Below are 27,033 nucleotides of genomic sequence, written 5' to 3'. Positions count from 1 at the left end.
TAGACTGTTTGGAACTAGAAAATTGATAATTAAGATTCCTGAAACACCACCCTGTTACCTCACCAACAACCAAACAGAAGGATGTACATGGGGTCATCAGGTACTCTTTGACCCTCTCCCTCACCTTGCCTTTATAAACCCTTCCTGGAAAGTCATCTGGGAGTTTGGGTATTTTGAGCATGAGTCTTGCAATAAATGCTGTACTTTCCTTCACCACAATCTGATCTCAGTAGATGGGCTTTGCTGCACTTTAGACAAGCGAACCCAAGTTTTGTTCAGTAACAACATTAGTGTGTGACAGACATTGTTTAAATTGCTTCAAGTAAGCTAACCCATTTAATCTTCACAACAAATCAAATAAATGTGGAAGTTGAAACCACAGAAAGTTAAGCAACTAGCGCAATGCAGTACAACCAGTAAAGGGAGGAGATGAAATTCCAAACCTCGGATCCTAGGCTCTGCATTCCTATTGGATATTCAATTTTAGAGTCATGCAAAGGACATATACACTCTGGGGTCCTTGGGAGACAGAGGCCTTTATTTCTTTTACATAATCTAGTATGAAAATGGCAGGTTGTCCTTAAAACTTGGAGAAGCCTCTGAAATTAAGTCTCAAGAGTACAGGCATAAAAGAAGAAATGCAGCATGCCAACTTACATATTACTTAGAAGAAATTGGGGAAGAAGCTGTCAGTACAAAAAAAATATGCCTTTTGAATACTGTAAATAAAGGTGAAAGTTTAAAATGTTCTGAAGAAAGAGTGGCAATCTCTATTTTAAGAAGATTCTACAGAAATAAAAGACTAACAAAATAACAAAGCAAAGGCTATTTATTTAGAACTTAGAGTCAACCACCATCATATGCTTGTTGCAGTGATTCAAAGACAGGAAGAAGAGTGGGAGAGCTTCTCAGTGGTAAAAAGGATAGGCTTCAAATATGTCCTCATTTAAAGGTGTTGGCATGTGAAAGCTGTAGTTGTATAACTAGAAGTAGGGAATCCTATGTGATTGGTCAGGGGTGCATATTTGGCTTTCTCTGGTTGCTTTCAGTAAGAAGTGGGGACAAAATTAGGAAGTTGTTAGTTATGAATAAGCCCTGGCCATTTTGGCCCAAATCTTAGAGAAGTTACTGTTTAGCTTTCTGAATTGTCACTAGAGATAGCAATCTGGCTTCCTTCATGTCCAAATGACAGCAGGTTGGCTTCCTGGGTTGTTTATTGTAGAGGGCTGGTTTCTTGAGCAATTTGCTGTAGGCTGTGGGTCAAAGTTTTATTTTTACATATCATCTAGCTATTGTCTGTTTGTATATTCAGTCTCTCAATTCAATTACATGAAATGTAAACTAGATGAGTGAAGTTGTACCTTGTTACAAGAAAGCAGTCATAAGACCCATCTTGTTTAATTTTAATGCTGGAAGAATAGTGAAGACAATTTTTTTATTATAAACTTTTCCTTATTATTTTCATATTGCTTAAGTGACATCAGATTAGTATATATTTTTACAATATGCTGATCAACCTTGGAATATAAATTGCACAAACACACTCCACACACAAACAAACACACTGAAAGACAGAATAAAGAAAGAGAAAAAGAAGAATTTGCCTTCTAATATGGTAGTAAAAAAGAAGAGCTAGGGACTTCCCTGGTGGCACAGTGGTTAAGAATATGCCTGGCAATGCAGGGGACACTGGTTCGAGCCCTGGTCCAGGAAGATCCCACGTGCTGTGGAGCAACTTAGCCCATGCACCACAACTACTATGCCTGTGCTCTGGAGCCCACGAGCCACAACTACTGAAGCCCACACATCTAAAGCCCGTGCTCCTCAACAAGAGAAACTACCACAATGAGAAGCCCATACATCGCAACGAAGACTAACCCCTGCTTGCTGCAACTAGAGAATGCCCTGCGCAGCGACGAAGACCCAACGCAGCCAAAGATAAAAACATTAATTAATTAATTTTTTTAAGGGTTTGTTTAAAAAAAAAAAGAAGAAGAGCTAGGTTTAAAAAAAAATTGTTGGGAAAGTTTTTTAATAGGGAACAGATCCACTTATTTTAGGATTTATTTCAGAACTACACATGATATATAACTAAAACCATTAAGATTTGTTAATTATGTTATGCTATTGTTTGGGTTAATATTTATGACATGATTCCTGAAAAAGTCCATAAGAATGTTAATAAAAAATATCAGTTAATATTTACTCCATGACAAAATGTGTCAATGCATCTAAGTTATCCACATAAAAATCTATTTATAATTTTAGGATTAAAACAATCTATTTTTAATACTTACAAGTATTCTGATTGCAGTAAGTTAGAGCTTATAAAGACACCCAATAGTTTATCAAAAGATGAATTGCACATGAATTTGGAAGTCTTAAGTTTGATCTATGACATTACAATTTATTAAATTGGTAATTTTGCATCAATTACTTAATCTGAAATCTTTGTCTTTAAAAGTTGTAGAATGATAATGACATGTCTACTCAGTATGTTGTTCTTAATGAGTCCCAAATAAGATCATATGCATTTAGGTAACTAAGTAAAATAACATATGTTAAGGAATCTAGACATGCTATGCTAATATTTGGTTTTAATAACTCCATTTCCCAGAAAGATCAACTCATCCAAAGCTAAACAGGGATTGAGAAAATTGTAGCAAAATTTATTTAAACATAATGCTCAAAATTTAACTTTTATTTTAACAAAGAATGTGTTGGGTTTTTTTTCAGATTTTTACATAATATTTTTCTTTTGAGACATTTGGTTAAAATTAAATTCACAAAAGTCTCAAAATAATCTACCTAGTAATTCTTGCAAATTTTTTTAACATTGTTTTCCCACAAATACACAAAACATGCTATTATATCAGCTATTAATACTTCAAAAATATATATCTATTAATATTAATATGATATTATAAATGCAGTTTTATTTGAAAGTGATAACTATAATTTTCTATTTTTTATATATATATATATATATATATATATATATATATATATATATATATATATATATATATACAGGAAGCCTCAGTACAGTTTAGAATATTTGTTCTGTGCTTTTCTTTAAACCTCATTTATGAGATTTATTGCCATCTGTATTAAACTACCAATAAATAATAAAAATGAAATACTTGAATTGTTAATTACTTGATATCCATCTTTTGCATTTTCACCATTCACACTACAGGAAAATGTGCAGTAAATTAATTGCACTGGTGATGCGCTATCATTATTCTTAAGTTATTTTGCTGGGAGCTGTTGCCCATTCTCACATTCAAAATTTACACATAAAACTAATAATGAAAATACTCTTCTTCAAGGCTGAAAATCACCTGCAAGCTCTAGCCAGCATGGAGTGGAAGAAGCTGAACCCATACCCATGAGACAAGATTCTGAGGATTTTTAACAAAAGTGCTGAAAGATAAAAATGGTTAAGGAAATATTTGTTGACTTGAGACAATTTTCCCAAGTTACAGCATTCAGCACCTGATGAGAACAAGAGAAGGCAATTGGAAACATGGAAAGAGTAATAAACTAAACTTAGTGAAGTTGAAATGCCTAAATTGCCACAGAGGGAAGAATAGGCTCTATGACAGAGAAATATGTGCTTACTCAAATGGATATAGTAATGTTATTAATGACTAGAAGACCCACCAGAGATTATGTTTCACTGGAAGATCTAGACGATCCTCCAAACACCAAGGCTATAAGAAGTTGAGGGGGCACTGATGTCATTAAAAAAGTTATTGGGGGCTCCTCTCTATAGTTTAGTATTTACAGTAGGAGAGACAGTACAGAATATGATGATTTGCTAGCAAGTAAGTGTAAGGATCACAAAATAAGAGAAACTAAAAGATGTCACTTAACTGACAGAGCAGGATTTCAGTTTCCATAAGGACTGTCAAGGTTATACATGGATATGTTATTTAATAATAAAATGATTACAATTGGCAGACTAAAACTAAAACTGACTTAAGGAAAATGACAATTTACTGTTTGATGTAGCTGAAAATCCAGGGGAAGAACATCTTTCTACTTCTGGCACCCCTGGATCCAGGACAAAATTACAATCAAGACATTATGTTAACTAAGGATAGCAATAAAATAGGAACCCAAGGTTTCATCTAACTTTTTTCAACATTTTTTGGCTGCAATTAATATTCTAGAACAAAAGTTATTATTTTATCATTATAAAATAATATGAAAAAATATGTTTAATCATCTGATATGTTCAAAACAAGTTAGTATAAATACTATAATTAGAGTAGTGGTACTAATGGAATTTTACTTCCCAACTTCATCAGATTTATAGAACATCCTGGGAGAAAACTAAGCATATGCTGTGTTCTCATAAACAAAGCAATTTTGCATGAAATTGCTACTTTAGGAGAGAACAAAAATACAGATTTTAAATGCTGTGTTTAAAATTCAGGTATAATTATAAAAGTTGACAGAATGAAATGATGAGAAACATCATAGATCTAGAATAAATTATGTCTAAACCAATTAAAATACTTACCACTATTATAGAACATTGCACATATTGTTAGAGTGTAATACTGACCACTATACAACTACATGGTAATACAGATATTTTCTATAGCTTTAATTAAAGTAATTAAAAGAAAATATAAAATATATGGACTTATATAGGACAAAATGCAATATGGTAAATTTTTATTTCTCCACATTTAAAAATGCCATCAGTACTGTTAAAGGGTGACTTCATCTATGAAAATCAAAAACATGAAACACAGTAGTAATAACATTTGAGAGGCTTGAAATTGCATTTATTGTTTTATTTTATATTGTAAAAGTTATATAGTTGAAGGATTGAAAATGGAGATTTTTCAGCCAAATTGTAGATCTATCAACTTCATAAGAATGCAGTTTTTATAAAAGTCATATTCCGCTTTTCAAATTATATGTTGGTATAGAATTCTCATTTGCATCTAGAACTAAATCAATAACAACTCTGCCTTCATAGTAATTTTAAAACCCAACACTAGAATAATAGCTAAGACCTTGTCTTGAACATTATCACCTCTTTGTTTAGGGAAAGTGGATCAAGGTTTATTCTATTATCTTCAACATTTTCAAGATGTAAATAGATTTCCCACAGTCAGAACATACAATCAATTATTTTTTTAATTAAATAGGCTTATTTTTAAAGCTATATAGACAAAAAACTGTACGCAAGGCTCTGAGATTCCTATCTAAATGTTAAAAAATACCCATTTATCTTTGTTTAAAATGATTTGTCCATGCCATAGTTCAAACATCTTGGAATAATCCAGCTTACAAAAAGAGCACAATAAGTATATAGTAAATTAACAAGTCAATGAATAAGGCAAATTTTTCCAAAATTATTAACTGGAGTTCTTCAGTTATAAGCACCAAAAACCAACTATGCATGATTAAGCAAAAAACAACTTTTTGTGAGTTACCAGGCAGTGCGTACATTTCCTGGGAACTGAGGATAAGTCTTAGAAATAGTTCAGAATCTAGTGCAGCTTCTGTTTTAGGTAACAGGAACTGTTCCCTCATAGATGATAGATAGATAGATAGATGGCTAAATAGGTAGATAGATGATAGATGGATAGATAGATGATAGAGTGTAATATAGACATAATCTTCAATAATTTTCCTCTTGGCCCTGGCTTCACTCTGTTAATTATTTAAAATTTTAGAGTATTAAATTATTGTCTAACTTGGGACACATGCCTTTGTTTAGGTGAGGTGGACATTTATCATTTTTGCCTTTTTTTGCTGTCTCATTTTGTTTTCCAAATTAGGAGATTGAAGCTCAGACAGAAAGGGTAAAATAATTAATATTCAATAGTTTGTATTAATTTTATGGTTACCTTATAACTTTCCAGACTAGAAATTAATAACTTGAGAGCAAAGTTGAAGATTAAAAGAATTGGTGTAATGTAGGTAAATTTAAATAGGCTTAAAATGAGGAAAAAACAGTAAGTTAGTATTTATACTTTAATTGAAGTATGTAATAATGAGGATAAATACTCATGAATTGAACAGGTGATCATTTTCTGACATTTTCTGACATTTATATAGAATAAATTATTATTGAAGAAAGTTTTTAAAACAACTCTAATATATTTTAGGAGAGGCACTCGATTTCAGTTTAACGAAGGATATATTTACGAATTAGAAATTTTTTTTAAGATAGCTTGTGGCATTTTGCAATTCATGATCTAATACTCATTTCACTCCAGGCTTTTAGATTTTCTTTGTCAATTAAATGAGAAACCTTTTAGATTACATTTATAAGTCCTTTTGTCTATAGCTAAAAGTCACTAATTTTCTTAAAGTGTCACAAGAATCTCTCTTGTGCTTGACATCTATTGATTGCATCTACTTCATGGTTTTCTTCTCTGCTATAAATCTATGTCCTGGTCTTATTTCAAAATGGTAATGACTCTCTCAATTTTCTTTTATCTTAAAAATAATTATGACATTTTAACATTCAAGCTGGACAGGAATATAATTAGATATCATCTCAGTTACTCTCAAGTAAATTACCTTGTTTTTTTACAGGTATACATACACATTCCAGAAACAACAACCTAATATTTGAGCATGCATAAATATCAATTAATATGGACTGGAAAGTACTAACAGGGACAATATATATTTATCTCTCATAAGCCTGTACCTGAGTCCACAAGTTCCTCCTCACAAATCCCAATATTTAACCATCTTATTTATACAAGCTTCCAATATTCCTTCCCTGATTACAAAGGGAGTAGGGATAAATTTTATAATGAATATTTTTATATCTATTTGGTAGCTGGACCAAAATGTCTTCTTATTCAACTTGGAGATTTTAGAACCAGATAAAGTATTTAGGAGACTGAGAGAAATTTCTCCAGTCATTAGAACAGAAGTTATTCCAAAGTGAGTAGGGAACAGCTAAGAAGCAAGTGATTTTTATTTTTAAATGGACATTCTACAGAATTGTCCTTAGTTATTGTTTAAATATTCGTAGAATAAAACTTACATGGAGAGAGGACTAAGAAAAATGAGTGGGGGGAGTTACAGAGACATCCAAACACTACTACAAGCTCTCTTTCCAGTTCCATTATGATACTAAGGGTTAAAGGCACACAACTAATTGGCTAGAGGCGCTTTAATTTTTTTTTTAATGCAGTTTTTACATTTTATAAAGGAAAATAGGCTTATCTCATTGTCATTCAAAGTTTATGAATGACGATGCCTGGGGGTTTGAAGACTGTGTCAGTTTGGTAATATGTCTCCTTTCCATTATGCCACTGCTTTATAGTATTCAAAGTAATACATTACGTATACAAAAAGATGATAATTAAAACTAAGAAGGTAACTCACATTTCAGAATACTGGTCAGTTTCCAAGTCATAGACATAATTTCAATTATCCTCCACTGTAAGATTGAAAGGAAAGTAGCAGTTAAAGACAGGTAAGAGGAAATCACAGTGAGAAAAAAGGATTTAATTTCATTAATCATCAATAAATAAAATTGAAATAAAAGTAATGTTACATGTACATATTTTTAATTGTGACTAAAAGTATATTTTTTAATTTATTGCACTTTAAAGTTTTTATTGAAAACTCTGATTTTTCTTTTTCTCCTTGCATGAAAAGTATTCTGAACTTAGTATCTGTGTTCTATGCAATCATACTGAAGCTACATGGTGATGTTCTCAGTGATCAATGATTTAAAGGTTTCAAAATTCTCCTATAGAACAATAAAAACTTTGTAAGTAAAATTTTCCATCATTAACATTGTAATAGTATTTTAGAAGTGTGTATGTGTACTTGTTGACATATGAAGCTAAAGGTGGATATTTGCACAGGTTTTCTTCCCTGGTATTTGCATAGCAATAATTTAACAATGACAATTTTGAATATTTACAAGTAGTTTGTTATTTATGTTTCATTTAAAATTATAAATAATTAAAAAAATAATAATCGCTCAAATGTACTGGAGAAAAGTCAACTCTGGGCAATTAAATAAAAGGGCTGGCAGAGAGAAATCTTATGCCAAATTACTACTTCTCTCTAAATGCTAAGTATATTTTCTCTATTCCATATTAAATATACTTTATTTAAAATGTTTTAATGATTAATACATTCATGTAATTTGTTCAGTAACTTTTCATTCAGTATTTACCATATGCTATCCTCCATTCTAAGTGCTGGGAATATGAAAAAAGAATCTCCATTCTCATGGAGTTTATACCAGTAGAAACAGAAACTGATTCCCAACAAATCAAAGATCAACTAGATTCTTTGATTGTGTTTTTCAAAATCGAATTGAATTTGTGATCTATTTTCACATCTGAACTTTCACTATGAGAATAAAAAAATAAGGATTTGCTAATGAGTGATCTCCATGTCATTCCTAATTATACAAAGTAGTATATAAAATTATTGTAGAAATTACAGTAAAAAATTTGTATAAATAATCTCAGCCAAAGTATGATTTTATATTGCCCTCACTGAGATCTGATATAGAATTGTAAGAAATAGACAAAATAATTCATTCATTAATTTTTTACATTTCAGTCCTTTTTAATAAAACTCTGCTAGAATCTTTTTTTGTTCAGCATAATATTTTTTCACTTTAATGACACTGACATTACATCATAAAACATTCAAACAAACATAAAAAGTTGAGCTAAAACCTAATTCTTCCTTATCAACACTAATCGACATTCCACTTATATAACAATGCATAGTAGTAACTTTTATTAAGGACTGTAACATTGATGTTCAGCTTCAGTCTCAGAATTTGACCAAATGATCTGTATTCAGCTTTAGCCTAAGCCTCTGAAGGCCAAACGCCAATCCCTACACTTAAACTTCAATTTAGGAATCCCTGAACCTGGGATGATGTAGGTACTCATCACATCCTATCATTATAACATCAGCAATTCAAACAAGAAATATTATTATGATTAATTGCCGATATTTAAATATTCTCTTTCAAATAGAAATAAACACTCTAGATGTAACTTAGAGTAAAAATTTTATGTAACATTAATATTCTATCAAAGTAGAAATGCTTGTTATTACAAAAGTAATAATCCAGTTATTCATTCATTTTCTAAACATTGCTTGACAAATTGTCATATACTGACACTGATAAGGCTGGCTTTTTTGGTAGAATTTAAGTAGATTGGGGGTAGATGTACGAAATCAATAATTTAAAAAAATTTATTATAGGTATTTAATAGGTAACAAAAAGAGGGAAAACAGTTTGAAATAAGAGCAAACAATATGGACCTTTTATAGTATCAGGAAATATCAGAGAAAACATTGGTGACAAAGTGACTTTGAATCTGAACCCATAAAGAGTAAGGGTTAGTATTAGGGTTAAGGACAAATGGAGCAATATTCAAGGTAGAGGAAATAATAAGTGCAAAAGCATTGAATCCAGGGGGAGTCTGCTGCTTACCAGGAATTCAAAACAGCTAGAGTATCCCTGATTTTATAGTGAAATGATATGATCCCTAAGGAATAGACAGAAGCCAGATAATACAGAAATTTTAGGCTATATTAAGGATTTTTTAAAAATTATCTTAAGAATAACAATCTGTTAGAGAGTATTATAAAGAAGAGAATTGGTAATTTTGTCTTATTATCCAAAAAATATTACATTGACTGCTCTATAAAACTTGATTGACATTGAGAAAGATGGATATATTGAAATAAGTTTGAGGGTTATTACAATAGTGTAGGAAAAAATATGATGAAAGCTTGAACTAGTGGTAATGGGAATATATAGACATGTATGGATAAAAGGAAAAAGTTGAGAGAAATTGGTGATTTACTGGATATAAGGGTGGCATAAGTGTCTCTGGTTATAACACTGCCATTTTCACAGATAGAGGACTCTTAGTAAGGACTCAGTTGGGTAAAAACAACTTCAGTTTAGACTGGGTCTGAATTGATTTCAAGATACCAAAAGAAGCTATGAAGTGTTAGTTGCCATCTTGATTTGGAATCAGAAAAATAACTGGAATTAGCATTGATATTTTTCTTTTTGTTTAACATCTTTATTGGAGTATAATTGCTTTACAATGGTGTGTTAGTTTCTGCTCTATAACAAAGTGAAATCAGCTATACGTACACATATATCCCCGTATTCCCTCCCTCTTGCGTCTCCCTCCCACCCTCCCTATCTCACCCCTCTAAGTGGTCACAAAGCACCGAGCTGATCTCCCTGTTTAGCATTGATATTTTTCAACTGGAGAATTACAGATGGAATTTAAAGATATGGGATAGTTAGGATTGTCTAGATAAAGAGACACTAAGGTTGAATCTAGAGAAACTGTAAATTTTCAAGATTGGTTTAAGGAGGATGGCAATGAAAAATACTGTTAAAACATGTATGGAATAGGAGACATATGTGGTAACATAGAAACCAAAGAAAGAAGGCCAGGAATGTATGTAAGCAGCAATAATACTGCCAGCAATGAGCCACTTGGGCTCTTGTCTTGTCTGCCAAACCGACTTTTCCTGATCTGGAGTAAGCGCATAGCAATAGGTGCTCACCACATGAGTATTACCCTGGTTGTTATCACACTAGAGTTTATAGAATATTAGCTCATTCCTAGTGGCTTCTGCTTCAGCAACACTGTTAGTGAAGTGCTTCAGGGTAAAGTAAAAGAAAAAGCACTAGCTTCAGATATGGACCGTTTAAAATAAAGGTGCCAGCAAATAAGGCAATGATCTAAGGATGGCAATTAAGATCCTTGAAATCATGAGAACAAATAAAATTAAACGAGCCAAAAAGTGGATGCAACTAAAAACAGTCTTCAGGGCATCAGCAACGGAGAAATTAACAAATTTGGGAACAGATTTTGTTGGTCAGTGGACAGCCACCAGGTGACACAGTTCATGGTTTTATGTATCAATTTGAAACATAACACGGCCTCTTTAAATGATGTGAGGACACCCTCTGTCTGTATACTTTCATAATAAATGTTATCTGCAATGACAGATCATGATTGTATGAAGTTTATCGGATCACTTAATGAGGGTAATAAATAAAATTATCAGAGACTATCTTCCAAAGCAACATATGGTGCTGAGAGTTCAGTTCACAGGTTGATACAATTAATTTTTATATGGTAAGCCAATTAAAACATTAGAAAAACTTTTGCCTTGCGGGGCTTTGTGGAAGAGAATGAAGTGCCCAAATATGAAGATTGAGCCATTCTGCCCATAATGGAACTGTCTAAACCTCCCATGTACATATTTTGCCTAAACAATAAAGAGGCCCATGGACAGCGTCCTAACCACATTATGCAACCACAGTTTCTGTAGCCAATATCTGTCATCAGTAGAAGACAATGAGAAAATAGGAAGTAGAGTAATATCAGGGGACCTTAAGATTTGTTTAATATGATGCCACATAAGATGTGAATGAAATGAAAGTTGGCATGCTTATGACAATTTCAAAACCATGGGAAGATTCTGAGGGAAATCAACTCTGTTGAATATAGTTTTCAAGTAAGTAAGATAAAAATCTTCATGCATCTATTGAAATGTTCAAAAATTTCTGTAAACATTTCAGGTTTAAGTTACAAATACTAGCTTTCTTTCAACAGATATTGGAGAACATATGGTTTACACAGCTGCAAATATTGTTCAGCATAACAGAGGCCAAATGAAGAAATGTCAAAATTATTTTACATGTTATATTTTAATTCCAAGGTTTTCAAGGACTTTAAATACCACAAAGTTGAAGAAAGTTTAATAAGACTTCAACTTTATGGTATTTAAAGTCCTTGAAAACCTTGGAATTAAAATATAACATGTAAAATAATAATAACTCAAAAGTTAATCACAAGGTAAGTCATTCAAGGTAAGTAAAGCAATATAATAATAATATGACAAGAAATACATTGGCTTTGCAGACTAATATTAAGGCACAAACAAAACATGTTATTCTCTTTTCTGACTGAAATTTCTTTCATGTCAAAAAAATAGCTGCTTTATAATTTGTGGGGCTATTTATCTAAGGTCAGCATAAGATATACTTGAAGCATACCTCTACTCTTTTTTAGTAATTTCATAGTATATGAAATATATCATGCTATTCAAATTTAAGCTTCACCCTGGATCTTCCATGCATTCCATTAAAATTGATATTTTGACAACATAAAGGCTTATCTGTATTTTATAGATACTTAATAAAAACTTGAGAACTGACAAGGCCAAGATTTTGCCTTTTTCATGGAGATAAATGTCTTAATAAAACTCCCTTTCATCTTCATCTTAGTTTTACATGCATGCCTGGAACTTCATTTGAATGCAGAGATCTGTACAACAGTAATAATTAGTCTATAATGTCTGAGTTTTAAATCTCTAAACCAGGCTAGTTGCTGTAACTACTAATAAGTAATGCCCTTAAAACCATATATTTTTAAATTAAAATTAAAGAACTGGATAAAAGTAAAAGTGAGTTAATAGATTTCCTTAAAATTATTATGCTAATTATATGTCTTCATTTTTTTAATAAGCTATTACAGCCAATTAAAATGTATGATTAAGGGTTAGAATACTGTAGACATATTTATATCTTTTAAATTTAGCCACATTTTAAAATAAAAATTATTTTAAGTGGTTTTACAGATAACAGCATAAGCACAGAATATTGTAGAAAATGCTTTTTCTACTACCTTAGTTAAAATATTATATGAGTAAAATTTATCACATTGTGCTAAAGAAACAAGAAGGTTTTTTCTTGATGGGGCAGTCAGAACAACTGCCTCTGTACCCATTTGTCACTACACACACACACAGAGACACACACACATCCTATCTAAAAGTAAAATGAGAAGACTGGTAATTTAATGTTTCATGAGACAGGAGCCTATATTATGAAGTCTTGGGCAGCTCCTAGGAATGCTTAGCATGAGTACATGCTCAATAAATATTTGTTGAATGGATAAATGGATGAGGGGCTGCTCTGTATGGTAGTTTTGATAATCTACTGGTGAGATAGTAAATTATTTGTTAATTATATGTGTAAGTGATTCATTTGTACATAAATAAGTAATAACACACCCAGTCTCTAATGTTAAGCACTAAGGTTATTAGAGTCCAGTTTATACAATTCTTGAAGTGTCTTAGTTTGTCTTTTATAGTTTGAAAACTTTACAAAAGGATTGTCATTGGGTATAGAAAAGTTCAGAAGACTGTTTTATCATATCAACGATTTCCAGAAATAGTGATTATGTGCAGATACGATATTCCCATTACACAATCATGGAGTGATGGAACAATTGCTTCATTAATGTGAGCATGCTTAATAAAGTAATTATTAAAATATTTCACTGTATAATTCTTAACTATCATTCTTTTTTTTAAATTCAAGTAACATGGAGCAAAAGTTTTCTGACCCATGTTTTAAAATTCTAGCCTCATTAAAACTATAAAATAATATAGGAAGAGCCTCATTCATTTTACATCACTATTTGTATCTTTTTTTCAATTTTTTTGCTATCATCCAAATTAAATGTGAAATACATTCCTACTCTCTTTTTTTCATAAAACATGGTTGTTAATGCATGAATTACTGTTGCTATGTATTACCACGCTAGGAATAAAGAAAATTTGCTCCATGTGCTTCAATGTTAATTGACAAAATATATATGCTTTTAACCTCTGGTGATGTTCAATAAAGTGTATTTTGCAACTGCATTACAAATTTAGGTTACTATTAGATGCTGTTGTTTAGCCTCTTTTTATATTTGAATTGTGAATAAGTGATAGTTTAATGGACAATCAACTTTTAACTGCCAGTTTTAGCCATTATAATATGCACTCAAATTCCTGCTTAGACCTGAAATACCTCTTTCCCTAGTTAGGTGCTGCCCTCTAAAGATGATCTCAAGTCATTTCCAAATGGAAATTAGTCCTGTGTCTTTCTATTCATAACAGGTCATTTTCTACTTTTAACATAATCTTATCAATAGAATTATATATTTTGGAAATTTTCTATGAATAAAAATCAGTCTATTTTTAAAATGTTTTTGTAATAAAATAGTTTTATGCTATTAGCATAATAAAGTATTTTACTTAATATAAAATATTAAAAACTATCTTTTTTGAGAAATTATTAGAATAAATTGAGTGAATCATTAGTAGTATGATTTATAGGAATTAACATTTGGGTTTTATTGTTTATGCTAGGTATATGATGTATGTAAATATTTTAAAATATACTTTGAAATGTTTTCTGACATAGATGTTTTTGAAAAACACATCAAATATATATGTTAGAAAAGTGGACAAACATTCATGAGAATGAGAGAATTGTGCAAATACTTTTAGCATTACAGTGACTATATGGTATTATGTATTTTCACTGTTTAAGAAATCTTGTTCAACAGTTTTAATTGGGGGGATGTATTACTGAGTGAAAACCACATTAGCTAATCTCACAAAACAAGATTTTCTTTAGGGCTAATGTAAATTCTTTAAAGAAAAAGCATTGTATTTTATGCTTTTTAAAATGCCAACTTACAGAACAATACCCTTAAATGTATAATAGCATACTTCTCAGAACAGTTATAAACTGCTCTCTGGGTTTAAAATATATGTAGAAACAGAGAACAGAGAATTGAAGGGGTTGGAGAGGGTGAAATGAATGAAGGGGATCAACTGTAATGATGGATGGAAACTTAAATTTTTGGTGGCGGGCATGCTGTAGGGCACACAGAAGTAGACATATAATGTACAACATGAAACTTATATAATGTTATATCAATAAATGTCATACAGAGTGAAGTAAGTCAGAAAGAGAAAAACAAATATCGTATATTAACTCATATATGTGGAATCTGAAAAAATTGGTATAGACGATCTTATTTACAAAGCAGAAATAGAGACACAGATGTACAGAACAAACATATGGATACCAAGGGGGAAGTGGGGGGACAGGTTGGGATGAATTGGGAGATTGGGATTAACATATATACACTACTGATACTATGTATAAAATAAATAACTAATGAGAACCTACTGTATAGCACAGGGAACTCTACTCAGTGCTCTGTGGTGACCTAAACGAGAAGGAAATCCAAAAAAGAGGGGATATAAGTATATGTATAGCTGATTCATTTTGCTGTACAGTATAAACTAACACAATATTGTAAAGCAACTATACTCCAGTGGAAAAAAGAAAACAAAATAGATGTCACTCAATAAAAAAGAAATCTAAAATTTTAAAAATGAAAGAAAAAAAATTCTGGATTTAATTTTACTAGACATTTGCTTGTAAAGTTTTTACTATAATGTTCAGTTTCAAGAAAATGAATTGGATGACTTTTCAACTTCTGAATAAATACTATCAAAAATCTTCTCACCATACTTTAACTTATTATGAGAAATTTCAATTATTCAATAAATATTATCCACAAAATATGTAACAAACTATAAATTTAGGGGCCTAGGGAAATAGTGTCAAAAATATGTCTATGATATCATAGGGGAAAAAAGGTAATTTTAAGTTAATCAGCAAGCAAACTAAATTGTAAGATAATAAATTTGCATTTCCATACTGAAATGCATGTTATTTGCCTAAAAATTTATGAAAATGACTCTATTTTTCACTAATTCAAAGACATAGTTCAACTTTATGATGTGTAGGGTATTTTAGTTAAATTTGTAGTGAATAAGGTGGTTTCAAGCATTTAGGACACATATATTACATGAAGGAAAATGTAAATTAAGTGAAAAGAGATCACATACTCAGGTTAATTAGATTTAGATTTTTTTTCTAGAATCAAATCTTATATTATTAATCTTATCTGTCTATGTCAACCTGGAGAAATTATATTTGTAACTTGGTTAAATAAAGAGAAACAATTCTGAAATATTGTATCCAAATTTATGTTAAACTCTTTAAACTTAACTCAATTTTATCATACCTCTGTGGTGTGTGTGTGTCTATATTTTTGACAAAGGTAACATGGTATCATAAGGAATTTAGTGAACTTGCACTTTATGATGACATTTAAGAACACTAATTTAAAAAATATATATTCCAAGACCAAACAGAATGTGAGGATAAAGAAGAATAAATTTAAAAACTTATTATAAAATACTGTTTTCATTTAAATATTTTGATTATCATCAAGTAACTTAATAGAGTCCCTTTCTCTCTTTCTCTCTCTTTCTGTCTCTCATTCCTCTATTATATATACCAGACACTACTATTGGAAAACTAAATGGTCTCCATAAAACAGTGTAGCTTTACGATCATTTCATATCAACTGTGAATTGAGAAAACAAATGTTTAGTAAACTATGTGTTTCAAAATCTTCCAATAGGTGTTTAAAAAAGCATAACATGTATTTGCTCAATAGTTTAGAATATATAATATACCAAACATACATTATTCATGTTCCCAATAATAGGTTAGCTAAATATTATTGTCAACTCCATTTTTTTTTTTTTTTTTTTTTTTTTTTTTTGCTGTACGCGGGCCTCTCACTGTTGTGGCCTCTCCCGTCGCGGAGCACAGGCTCCGGACGCGCAGGCTCAGCGGCCATGCTTCACGGGCCCAGCCGCTCCGCGACACGTGGGATCCTCCCGGACCGGGGCACGAACCCACGTCCCCTGCATCGGCAGGCGGACTCTCAACCACTGCGCCACCAGGGAAGCCCTCAACTCCATTTTTTAAGTGCCGGAATTGATATATAAAATTTAAGTGACTTATTCATATTTATCATCAGTAAAATGAAAGAATTCAATTTTTAAAAATCTACTTACTTTCCTTAAGTTCTCCACAGAGGAAGCGAGAATTATTTCTCTTTTTTATTTGTGTTAAAAAGAGATTTTAAAAATATAGATTTTTATACACATTAAATAAAACCAGCAATTCAAAAGCTGTTTAATTTGTGAATGAGCTGGGTGTGTACTTCATGTGTGCCTGAATGAGATAGCCCAGTTCTTCTCCTACTTGAAATTCTTAGCCAAGAAACATTTTATTAGAGAAGTAAAGTGTAAGGTTATTCTGCCCACTCTATGAAGAAGATTAAGTGGTTACTGTATGAAAGCATTAGGGATGAGATTACTTTAGGATCCAGAAAAGAACCTCAGACAGCTCATAATAGATTGGTTCTAAACCTAAGTAGGCAAGAAGCTAAAAACAAACTCAAGATTGATTTAGTTGTAGAACTAGCTGTAAGATAAGAACAAGGCAATAACACTAATTTTTCTAAAGCTTGACAAAAGGTTATAGGTGTTTTGTTCATTACTGAATACTGATCAATTTTTATCTGTTTATGAAAAGAGTTTAAAAAATAAAATAATAAAATTATTTGGACAGCAAAATTATTTTACAGATACACAATATGTCCTTATGCATTGCATTAAATTCTATATTTCTATGAATGCATCACAATTATTAACATAATTTGATATTATATGTGTTAGTTATAATACTCAATAGCTAGACTTTCAGAAGGAAATACACACCCCTCCAGTAAAAACCTGAGGGTATTATTATTTTACAATACAAAAAAAAGGAATGATGCACAGTTATTTTAAGGACATTTATTTTGCTTGAATTTCTTGAACCATCCTTTTCTTAGAATAATTAATTATAATGAGAGCCTACAATGTGTTAAGTACAAAGCAGTGACAGAGAGATTAAAAAATGTTTTCTTCATAGACTTTACATTCTAATAAAGAGACAAAGACATCAAAATTATTAAATAAATAAAACCCGTATTATGTTAGATGATGATATGTAATATTAATAAAAAATAAGAAAGCAAATGGTGATAGCCAGTTGTAGGCTGATTGCAACTGTGCATATTATGGCTAGGGAAGGTCTCACTGAGAAGGTGAAATGAAAAATGAACAAACAAAATAGACTGTGATACAATAATAGTAAACACACATCCAATAAAAGTCTCTTACACATCAGTAAGATAAACAGCACAAAATGAGAAATCAAGAAATGGGAAAAAGATATGATGAGATATTTCACAGATGAAGGTATACAAATTGTTAATGAGGACATGAAAAAATAATATTCAATAGGGAAATGCAAATCAAAACTATAATAAGATGTAATTTTTTACCTACCAGAATGGCTATAATAAATAAAAACAAATGATGGTGAGGATATAAAGAAACAGGAACCCAAATCCATTGCTGGTAGGAAAGTAAAATGGTTCAGCCACTTTGCAAAATGTTGTTTCTTAAAGAATCAAACATAAAACTACCAAATAGCCCAGAAATTCCAATTATAGATATAAACCTAAGAGGAATGAAAACATAGGTTCACACAAAGTCTTGTACATGGATGTTCATAGGAGCATTATTCAAAGCAGCCAAAAATTTAGAAACAACCTAAATTTCCAATTAATTGGCAAATGGATAGACAACTGTGCTATATCATACAATGGAATATTATTTAGCAATAAAAAGGAATGAGCTACTGATGCATGGTATATTTATTGGATATCCTAAAATAAATGTCAACTAAGTTGATAGATATGTATCTGAAGTTCAGAGGTGATATAACAGGAATGAGCCCCAAGGCATCCAGTGTTAAGTGGTCTGGGAAATTTGAAGTACCTAGTTAATTGAGGTAGAGACTGAAAAATTAACTTCACATTTAGCAACATAGGTGGTATTGCAAAAACAGTTTCTGAATAGTGGTAGAAGAAAAACTACTGATATTACATTAAGAGAGAATGAGAAGAAACAAATTGGAGGCATATAATATACATTCCTTCTAGGTTTTGTTTGTTTGCTTTTAATAGGAGAAGAAAAATAAAATAGTAGCTGGAGAGGGGAAGTATGGTTAAGAAAGTTGTATTTAAGATGGCAGAAAGCATGTCTATTGATGGGCATGGTCAAGTAGAGAGGAAGCAAGAGAAGAAAAGCACTGCTCTAATGCTCTTGAATAAGATAGTGGGGATACGAATACTACACTTGTGAAAGTGTTAGCTTTTTCATGAGTTTGGGTATCTCATGCAGAGTGACCAAATTAAGCATGTGGTCAATGCAGGCATGTTGAAAAATGTGCTGGTCTGCACCGAGGCACTGGTGGGTGTTCACTTCTAATTGTTTCTCTTTCTGAATAATGTCAAAGTCAAAGGTTCTGGAGATCTGTTTTACAACAATGTAAATGTATTTAACACTTCTGAACTGTACACTGAAAAATGGTGAAGATGGTAAATTTTATGATATTTTAAGCCCAATTTAAAATGTCAATACCATCACCCAAGAGTGAGAATAGAGGAAAGTTACTGGAAGAGAGAGAGAGGAAGGCTTGAAAAAAATCGTAGAGAGAGTTAATAGTGAGTAGATAAGGAGAGAAAAATATGATTGCTAGTCACCATAAGAACTCTACTGCTAAAGTTAGTGATACAAATATAGAATGAGATCAGTCAGCTTGTTCTTCCTCCGGCTTTACTCAACTACCCAGGAAAAGACGCTATTGAGAGGCACTATGATGAAGAGCTAATTAGCTAGACATGATAATGCAAAATAATTATAATAAGGGATAGAGTGATTTAAGTCGGTTGGAGATGTAGGCAAATGATAAGTCAGTGCAAAAATTTAACTGGGAAATTAGGAAAGTGGATATATCCAAGTGGTGAGGTAAAAGTGGTAGGATCTATAGCATACTAGTTCAGGCGGGGTATGAGAATTTTCAGGGTCATAGGGGGAATGAACCCTAAATGTAGGGGATTATAGGTGGAGAGTAAGATACATAAAGCTGAAACCGTTGAGGTGATATCATTATTTGTAAGGATTCGGTTTCAGGAGTGCAAGGTTGAGGTAGGTGGTAGACCACAGTTGGAGGAGGCCTTCAAAAAGGCTTGACCACAAGTCAGAACCAGGTAATTGGAATTTCCCCACCCTCACCAAGCCCATCCTTGGAATGTGCATTCCACTTGTCTTTCCTGCTCCCAGAAATTGCCCCAGGGAGACAGCCTTGAATAGAAATGTTGTATTGAAGCTACCTGGACTAGGTACATGACTGAACTCATTTAAGGCCTCTATATAAACTTTTTTAAGATTCTGGGGGCAGGGTATGGAATCTGCTTCTCTTGCAGTCACTGAGGACAAGCCTCTTAAGTAAATTCCCTTGCTTATTAAACCTGCCACCTACCAATCTGGAGTGGTTTGCCTTTTTCTTCAGTCTTTTCCTGCCCTCCCCGTACTGGGGAACTCAGTTTCAGGTTATACCCAGAAGCTAGGAGGAGGCTGCAAAGCAACAACTACATCAGTATTGAGAGGTCAAGAAACTGAGAGGGCCAGCTGTTGTGAGGGTCAATTAGTAGATGCTAAAATCACCAGCAATTCTAAAATGAGTTGTGTTGGAGACAATGGAAATGAGTAGGAAATAAAGTTTTTAAGATGAGGTACACTATGGTTGTCAGCAGAGAATTCCAATGAGAGATCTGGGGGTGTCTGAAGATGTGTGATTAAAAGATGGAGATTTCTAGAAAAGAGGAATGGAACTTCATTTAAAAAACAGCAATGAGGAACACAGAGGATTGCCTCCCAGTTTTAGATTCATAGATAGAAGGTGCGGTGGAGAAGATTGTGTACTATTTGAACAGTCTGCAGGAGTGCCCTCTGGAAAGAATTATAGCCAGAAGATGAAGAGACAAGTTTAAGGAATAAACTTTATTCTAAATGAATGCAATGCAGCTATTGTTACAGAGTATGAGAAATTGATTATCCCAAGCACAAACCACATATTTTTAAAAATTCTCTTCCTGAGCAACTGATTTTTAATAGATTCGAAATGAAAAGTTTCTGAAGCTAGCATTCCTTATGAATAATCTGCATCCTCTGTCCTTGTATCGTAAACAGAATATTTTAGTTATTCTTCTCACCCCAAACCTTTTTTTGCAAACCTTACCCACAAACGTTTTGCAAGATATATTGCCTATGTTCCTCTGTTTCCTACAAGAGGTTTCTGTCTTCCTGTTTGTAGAGCTGCAGTTATATCAGTCTAATTATTCAAACAGAAATTGGTAACAGAAAATCTGAGATTCAATTAAAATTCTACCTCCTACTTAGTCTAAAACTGTGGGAAACTCTAATACTCTTTTGAGTTTAATGTTCTACAAGGTAACTTAATGATGAGAAAAATAATGCTGAACCTTATAACTCTTTTGTGATAACTATAATCCAATAGAAGAGTTAAAAAGCTTATTTATATTGTGAGATGTTCTGAAAATAATCTCCCCTTATAATAATCTCAAAAAGACCAAAACTATTACAAAAATAAGGTTTGTAATATAAGCTCTAGTATTCTTTTGAGTAAGAGGCAATCATATATATATATATATATATATTACATACACTTATATAATATATAGATATATACTTTATATTTTATGTTTAAATCTCAGTTCAGTGGGTTAGTAAGAGATGCACTTTCAGTGACCTGAGAAGTCCATCAAACGACCATTCTTAAGTGAATAATGGTGGGATCAGAGGCAAGTTAAACACTGTTAAATTCATGGAACATTTTGGAACACTATTCTTAATGTTTGTTTAATTAGAAATTACATTCTTAAAGTGTAAATACAAGATAAATAGAATGGATTGTCTCAAATACTCATGATTTTCCTGAGTTACTGTAAAACAAAACTTTGGAAAATCCAGGGAAAGGTTAATTTTTTTTAGGTAGTACTTAAAGGAGAACTTACTTTGACTCCCATTTCCAGCTTTTTGGTCTAGACTATTTTCTAATACATTTTCAACTGAAAAAATACATTGTGTTATTACAATCCAATGTTAATTTACTTGATTGAAATGGCAGTTCGTACAGACTCAGTCTACCAAAACAAAACAAAACAAAAACCACATATTAAGGGAAAAAAATTAGAATTTAAAAGACCAAAACACAAATTTTATACTATTTTATCCTTACTTTCATGGATCAGGAAGATTACTTCAACAAAGAGAAAAACTGAACAAGTTTCTCTTATATCGGAAATCACATATTTTGTGTGTAAGCATAATGGTCTTACTCTCTGGGCTATAACTTGTAAGAAGAATGAACACTTAAACATTCCTGAAGTGAAAGCTTGGTTGTAAAATTATAAAGCATGTTTGAAGAACCTTAATTAGGTAACTGTTCAAAGTTTCTAAGGTTATACAAGATTTCTGCTCTGTATAAAATCTGAAAAATGACAAATTAAAAGTGAAGCAAAAATTCTAAGGATATAACTGACATTTAACAGCCTTGGTTTCTCACTGTCTAGAAAAAAATGATATTAAATTTAATATAAAGTGGAATACACAGTACTTTATAATTAGATACTTTAATTCAAATACCTAAACAGAACATTTTAATGTAATAAAATTGTTCTACCAAAATGCAAGATTTTTATTCATCTCAAATGTTCATCTCATAAAATAATGTGACTTTACTCTTTACAAAATGAATATTCTGTATTCACAGCTATTTATAGTGATACATGGCTGAGGGAATAAAACTTCATATGAAATCAACTTTATTATTCTATGTAAAGCTTATTAATTGGATCTACAAAGATACTAGATTAGATAATACTTTCTATTCTTTGCTCCTCTGTGTCATCTTCAAATAAAAAGAGAGTCTCTAACTTCAACCGGTGCCTTCCTGTTATCATGAGTACAATCTGAACATGTGTAAAAGGACAATGTCCTTGTTTATGTTGAAATAACAAGATGGAGTGAATCTGTGTCCTTGAATCATTTATCACCAACAAGGCCAAAAGGGCTTCTGTTACTGCTTCCAGCCTCCCTTAAGGATACATCTTATTAGGTCAGGTTCAACAGGAAAGTCTGCTCCTTTTATTAACTAAAATTCAACCGATGAGGTTTCTTTTTTTTTTTTTTCTGATTAGGTTTCTTAATTACATCTGGAAAATCCCTTCACCATTGTCATAGGGCATAACCTAACTCTGGATGTCATGTCCTGTCATAAACTCAGTTCCTGCCCACACTCAAGGGGAGATGATTATGTCAGGGCATAGGCTATTTGAGGGGTGGGGTGGGGGAGTCTTATAATATTAAGAAAATAAGCTTCAATTTCTACAGATGCCATACAAAACAACATATATTGCAAGTAGCACTGTATTATTTAATACACTTTTCATCCCACAAATTGACTTTAAAAGTGATTTAAATGACTAACATATATCATGAGTTGTCTTACTTACTGGGATTTTAGCACGTCACAATACAGAAAAGGTCCCTTTCTATTGAGGAGATATAATTTTAAAACTAGTAAATAAATTAACCAGATAAAATAAATGTTGATACATTTCATGAAGACAGTGAGCTAAGCAGAATTATGAGGCAGTTACTGTAGTCAGGGATGTCAGAGGAGGTCTCTTTAAAGAAATAAACTTGAAACATTAAAAGAGGAAGGAGAAGTTTACTATGTATATGGTGTAGAGATGAAGAAGGAATGTAGTATAAGGTAGCAGAGAAATAGGCAAGAACCAGATAGTCTTGTAGGCCATGAAAAAAATGTTTGCTTTTTATTCTCATTGCAAAGGAAAAGTATTGGGGGATTTTGTGCAAGGAAGGGTTATGATAATGAGAGTATTTTTTGTTTTTGAAAGATAACCTTGGCTGCTTGGAGAATAGTACTGATATTTTAGGAACTCAGAAATGGAAACAGGAAGAACAAATGGAAGCATCCATCAAAGTTTAGGAAGTTTGGGTTATATTGGTAGATGCTAATATGAGATGGTAGATGCATTTGGAATAAACTTTAGCAATATAGCAAACAGGCTCTGAAGTAGATTGAACAGAGTAAAGGTGAAGGGAAGAACATATAAATGTATCTTTTGCTCACTTAAAAAACTAATTCTATTCAAAAGGCAATTCATTTTATTAAGTTCAGATTTATAATTTCAAGGGCATTCTGCTAGAGAAAAGACAATTGATCAGCAAGAGAAAATTAAATTTTAAAAATGTCCAGAGTAAAATGCCTTAGCCTACTGAAAATTTACTTGTCAATGTTTAGTAATAAAATTATACAGAATTGTCAGAGATTAAATATAAAACTAAGGAAACATGATGACAATCTTTTTTCCTAAAAATTTAATGTAAAATATTCACAATTACCTCAAGAAACATAACAAAGAAATGCAAAAAAGTACAAATAACACTCTTGCACCAAACTTGAGTGACTGTGCTTGATGCTTCAGTCCGTGTCTTAAGATTTACAATGCAAGGTCTGAAGCCGAGACCTGACTCCTGAAAATTCATTAGGTAAGTACCTTCTGCCCTTCAGAGGGAGAAGAGTAGAATTAGCATGTTTCTAAAATGACCAGGTGAGCTTCTCAACAGAATCAGTCAACTTCTGATAAAACTTAAGCTGATAAAATATTTAAACAAGCTGATAAAATATTTAATTCCTTTAGAAAAATTATCTATCTGCATGTCTCATTATTTTCATTTAGTAATTTTGTAGATAAATATCAACTATTAATCTCTGCTTAGTCTTTACAGATTAGAAAGCATAAATTGTCAGTTAATTATAACACTCTAGTATATTAGAAAACTATTTTAAAGTAGTTGCTGAATCAAGAAAACTGTTAGTGACACAAGCTGAATACCCTACTGTCATCCTTATAAACATTAAAAGCAATTAATTTACCCTTCATACTCTAAAGTTACCTTCAAGGATAATAGAATTAACAACCATGAAAATATTCATAGACAGTCTTATATGAGGAGAGGACAAATGAGACTAGTACAATGGACCAAATGAAAATTTAAGTGATCTGATTTTCAATTTCCTGTTTTATTGTTGTAGGTTCACTAGCAATATCTGGTAGGGAATGTGTATTTAAAATGAATAAATATTTGAAGAATAAATAAAATATGTTATATACGCATTTTTGATACTACTGTTACAGAAATTGTAATGAATGTGCAAATTTTCATCACCTTCAAGATCTTCTTTACTTCACAAAGTGAAAGTAATGGTTTCTTTTTGAATGGTCCTCTTGAACTTTGACTAAATCTCTGTGTCCTACACTGTAATGTAATGCATTAGTTAGGAACTTTTCCTTCTCTCTCTTCACAACCAGTAACCCCATCTCCTCATCTATGGTAAGTCCCTAAAGGGTTAGAATAAATCATTTGTCCTTCCCAGATGCTAGAAGAGTGCAGTTATGGGGAAAAAGTTAAGTAATGTTTGGTATTAAATGAAAAGTGAAGAACAGAGGGAAGAGATGGTGGGAAGGAAAAGAAAGGAAATAATGAATGTGTATTTCTCTTCTACTCAAGGTGTCTCTCACTGTATCACATATAGGTGATGGATACAAGTCACTTGGTAAGTACCATCATCAATGTGGCAGAGTGAATATACTCTGCCCAGAGAGGGAGGGCACAGCAAAGTTACCTTGCCGGAGGGAGTAAAGAGTCCAGGACAACAATCCTACAAGGTACCATAGGTACTACTAGTGCCACTACATACACGTAGAAATGATTTATTTTGGAATCAACACATCTAAACACTTACCACAACACACAGGCACACATATTTAAACACATACTACACACACACACACAGGTGCATAATGATTTTGTTCTACTATTTATCCCAGAGATGGCGTGGCCGAGATATTTTTTAGAGTTTAGTAAGGAGATTTCATTCTTTGGGGGAAAAAAAAGGAATTTGTGTACAAGTCTTCCTTCATCATGTAGTACAAAGAACATAAGCCTCAAATCTGATGATTTTCATTTCCTGGTGTCATTGGTAAGTCATTTAACCATCCTGAGTCCCAAGTTTAAATCCTTCTCCTTTTTTCATCTCCTACTAATTTCATCTTGTGCCAATCTGTCTGAAAATGCTGTCTCCAGATGCTGATAGTCTTTGCTGGCCTGGTGCTCTGGAAATATTTAAGTGGAGAAATCTGAGCGTTTTGCAGGGATGTACTTAAATACATAAAGTTTATTGAGGAATCATTTAGGTTACTATCTAAGGCAGTTATTTTGTGGATAGATCAGAGAAAACAAGATTGTATGTTTCTCTAATACTACACTCTTAAATGTTATTATTAAATTAACTTAGCTTCCAAACAAAGCACATATGTTAAATGTACTCAGGCATTGAAGCAAATTTTTGTAATTTCTGAAAATGCAATCAGATCTACTCTTAAAGGAGGTTGGATGTTTTATGTCATATTCTTGTGTTATTAAATTGTTTAGAGAAGGATTGATCATTTATTTGAAAATTTAGTTTCTTACATATTAGAAGAAATTATCTCTGCTACATTACCAGTTTATTGAATTATACTAACAGCAAATTTAAAAGATGATTCATTGTTAAGTAAAGGACTTCATTTATGGTTTTCTTACATTTTATTTTCAAAACGGGAATAAGAGAACTGTAAATTCTAAATTTGTGCTTTACATCTCATCCTTTTTTAGCTTGGATGGGATTTTAATTTTTTTTCTGTAAAACAAAAATAATACATCTAAATGTTTGATTATTAATTTTTAACAATTATTCTGTCTATTCTGTGCCAGGTTGTAGTTTGAGCTACAAGGATACGATAGTAAAATATATATACATGCCTTGTCTCCACGGCCACGTGTACAGCTTGCAGGGAGACCCTGCAGCCACAGATGTGTGCACCAACAGGCTGGGCATGCTCAGCTGCTTGTGGACACAGACCCAGCCCCGTCTCCCATCACTGACCTGCACCACCATGCCCACCTGCAATTAGCCCCTCCAGTTGTGCATCTGCTCACACCTGGCCTGATTCCAGATACCAGCCTCCACTGTCCTGGGCCTGTGGGGAGACCCAGCATCTGTGGTAATATATACCTACAGCAGGCACCCCGCAGCCACCAGTGTGCCTGCTGTTGGCCTCAGCCCTTGCCAGGAGGGTCCCTAGCTAGTTGAGCTCAATGGTGCAACCCAGGGACTAGAGATAGGGCTGAATCTGGGCCCACAAGCAGCTATGGAGGCATTGGCTATTGGTGTGCACTTTTGTGGCTGCAGGATCT

General features: G+C 32.3%; 1 long non-coding RNA gene across 1 annotated transcript in view; it reads right to left on the bottom strand.

The window, feature by feature from the left end:
- Positions 1–27,033, bottom strand: part of LOC141276985 (uncharacterized) — a 111,911-nt gene that overhangs the window by 64,379 nt on the left and 20,499 nt on the right. Inside the window, exon 2 of the long non-coding RNA XR_012327475.1 lies at positions 7,378–7,432. This is a non-coding gene — a long non-coding RNA (uncharacterized lncRNA). The remainder of the gene's footprint in view (positions 1–7,377; positions 7,433–27,033) is intronic.

This window comes from Tursiops truncatus, chromosome 18 (assembly GCF_011762595.2).
Source record: "Tursiops truncatus isolate mTurTru1 chromosome 18, mTurTru1.mat.Y, whole genome shotgun sequence".
NCBI lineage: Eukaryota > Metazoa > Chordata > Mammalia > Artiodactyla > Delphinidae > Tursiops > Tursiops truncatus.
The sequence above is the reverse complement of the archived record's forward strand: the minus strand, read 5'-3'. Positions and strand labels throughout refer to the sequence as shown.